Genomic DNA, 3,617 nt, shown 5'->3' with positions numbered 1-3,617 from the left:
AAAAGTATACTTGAAGTATACTTTAATATACTACTTTTTGCTAAGGGCGGGGCTTGTGATTCATGCAGCTTTAGACCCATTTCAAGCAGCACTTATCATCAGAGTGTGCACAAATCCCAGAACCAACCAACTGAAGAGGGGTTTTCGACTCGTAGCTGCTGAATTGTCCAGTTTCCCTTTTTAATCCAGAAACAATGTATTTCGTTGAGAACAACAAAGATAACATTACTTACTAATATATTTACCTCTACGTTAGATTTATTGCTCTGGATGAAGTTTTTTTCCCTCCAGATAGAAGTTTTACAAGGCAATAGCCTATGCTAGGTTATCTAAACATTAGCTTGCTAACTTGAGAGGCACATAGCTAATGACAAGTGGGTTGGAGGATTGAAGAGAATTTATTATTGATTTGTTTTACAGATCAGTTAAAATAAACTTACCATGCACTGTTCACCAAAATATGTTACACAGTATTGTTCTCTGCTTCGTCTGTGCTGAATGTGAAACTTAAAGAGAATTGACATGACTTTACAGTAGTCTTCATGGATACATTGTACAATTACGGCTGGTTTCCAGTATTTTAGGAGTGAAAATTAGAAGTTATATTGGTGCATAATAGGACAAATATCACCGATACCGATAGGTCCCCAAACACCCATATTGGCCTAAAATATTGGTCTACCGATATATCGGTCGGGCTTTACACATAGTGCATGAGCCTTGTATGGTTATGTTAGCGTGAGTTCCTGTTGCTCTGCTGCTGATGCTTTTAACAAAATACTCGTCTCTGTTTTCACAATATGCACATGTTTGCATAAGTAAAATGAATATTTTTTGTATAGTCTTGGAATCTGGGTACAACATTGTAACAATGGCACTATGTTTTGTGCTTTTTATACTGATGGTGCGATACTGCACAAATAACACATTAATTATCAGTGACTTCAACATATAAATAGTGACTGGTGTAGAACTGGGCAAGATGGCAGCAAAATACTTTGCCTAGTGGTCAGTCTAGTGAATTTCTATTTCAGTAGGTGTCACGTTAAATCAGGGACCAGTCTGAGCAAGCTGAGCACATGGTCTTTTACTGCTGGACCCGAGTGAGGCATCGGGATATGTGCTGGTTTATTACTCCATGTGCCATGGCTACACGTAAGGTCTTAAACATGTTTATACTTTTCACATCCTCTCTCGCCCATGACAAATGTTGTCATCTTACTTGCCAACTGATCTGCCATCTGTGTCAGAGGATGAGCTGTGTGCTGCAGTACACGAACGATGACACCAGAGCTCCAACAGACAAAAACACCTGCAGATCAAACCGTGATCAGAACACTTACAATTCAGAAATCTAAAATCTAAAGGTCCCAAAAAAAAGTTCACATTTTTATTAACAACAAATTAATTACAGATAACTTTAAAGAAATTTCCCATCTTGAAGTTTTAACAGTTAAACGTGAACTTTTTGTCTCAATGAGTTTTCTGGGAATTTTTCTTCCTCCAAAGGGAGGCACAGCAAGAAATGTCTGAGAACCACTGGTTTAAAGTAGCATTTATTGACAGGTGGGTGCTGATTATAAAAGGAAGTTGGGGAGGATGCAGTGGTAAGCATGTGTCACTGTTGCAATGTGATACCTTGCTCAAAGGCATGTATGACCACTGGATGACGAGGGACACTGCTGATTGATGCCCTTTCATTATTGCACTGCTTGCTGCAGCTCCCACAGTAGTGCAACATGGAAAGAGTGTCAAGCACAGAGCATCTTGTAGCCGTTCTTCTGATACGGTCCATTTCTTCAAATCAAAGGACCTGTTCCGTCTGTGTGAGAACAAAACAGTTTCTTTGGCCTTATGAGGTGTTCTATGTTGCTTTATGGCAAAGGTTATGTTAGTCGTTCAAAACTGGGAACGAGCCAAGTTAAAATCCACAGAAGACTGAAAACAAAAATTTCCACAACACTGAAAAGTTAAAATAATTCCAAACGTATAACAGATATAGAACCTGACAAAGGCAAAAAGTAAGACTATTCAAGAGGTTTCATACATACGGTATATTTCTTTTTTTCAGCTCCTACATAAATAATCTGTGTTGGCAGTTTCAGAGCAGAGGAAGAAATGTGCTGTAAAATGCAGCTGTTTGTCATTCGTGGACGCATGGAGAGATTACTGCTGACTATTTTAATAAACCAGAGTAGTGCACAATGAAGCTGGATGACTGGGTTAAGCTTAAAAACTTTCTTTTTTTTTTTTTACAAAGATGGCCCTTTGTTAAACGAAAGAGATAATCATGAAAATGTTTGCTAAAATAATCTGGTCCAGAACCTATGAAAATGAAATAAAAGATTTAAATCAGTCAAGTGTAAAAATATATAAAACCCATGTGTTACAGACAGTATTATTGAACATATTTGCTACACACACAGGTAGACAATGGACGGACAGACAGAAGAAATGTAATATAATCTATTTCATATCTATGAATTTATCTGCAAGTCTAAATTTTGATACTAAACTTTATGCAAAGTCATGCAAATGTTGAGAAAATCATTACATAAAGATTAATTGTAGCTGTGCAGAAATATTAGTAAGGGGTGAGCAGTTTGGAGACTCATTGAGCTTGATACACAAAGTTACGTGTTCCTCTGAATAAACTGATAGAAAAATACTTTGAATGCCAACTAAGGATTAAAAAGTGCAGTAAAGAGGCTCATCAAACATTTATGTATACCTGCATATATAAAAAGGATTTTATACATAAGATTAAACAGAAATGTATTGGTCTCAACTGGAATTCTGTAAATTAAATTGGACAGTAATGAAAGTGAATTATCGCGGTCCTAAATCAACGCCAACCTCAAGAGTTTTTGTGGTGCATGAGAATTTATAAACCCTTGCAGTGCCGTCAGTGTTGCAGAACATGGTTATTTTGGCAGAAACGCATTCCTGATAAAAGTGGAAGAACTACAGCTAGCTGCTACTGTTGCAAATAATTGTCATGTGATCTAACAGCGGTGTAAAGGTGTTTGAAATAATATTGGCTTGAATCGCTTCAAAACAGTAGAGATTGGAGCACCGGTAGTTTTAAAATGGCACCAACTCATTTTGGTCTTTGCCTTGTTCTATTGGTTATCTTGTCAGCCCAGTCAGAATTTAAACTATTTCTCCAAGACAGGTTGTTTTAAAAAGCTTTTACCAAGGCAGGTAAGACACATACTTACTTATGTTCTCACAAATAATTTGTTCTTAGTGTTTCTGCCTGGTTAAATAAAGGTGAACTGAAACATCCATCCATCAGTGGTTGACCGTCAGGACACAGTCAGAATCATTAACTTATGTTTAAGTTTTTAACATTATTTTGTTCTCTCTACTGGTTGTGCAGCTTCCAGTAGTATATCGTTCCATAGAGCTTTTATCCAGTCATATTTCGTCTATCACGTGCTGCGATCATAGGAGTGGTGCCACAGGTCAGTGGAGCACTCGGTGCTGTGACCCCCACACTGGAAGAGTGGCTCCAGCAGAACCCAGGATCAACTTCAGAGATCTCTGTCCAAAGAGTGCAGTCCAGGGAACAGCTAAGATACTGGAGAACCCTCAAACTCCCAGGGCTCTGGTAG

This window comes from Nematolebias whitei, chromosome 8, assembly GCF_014905685.2.
Source record: "Nematolebias whitei isolate Nwh7 chromosome 8, NemWhi1, whole genome shotgun sequence".
Lineage (NCBI taxonomy): Eukaryota > Metazoa > Chordata > Actinopteri > Cyprinodontiformes > Rivulidae > Nematolebias > Nematolebias whitei.
The sequence above is the reverse complement of the archived record's forward strand: the minus strand, read 5'-3'. Positions refer to the sequence as shown.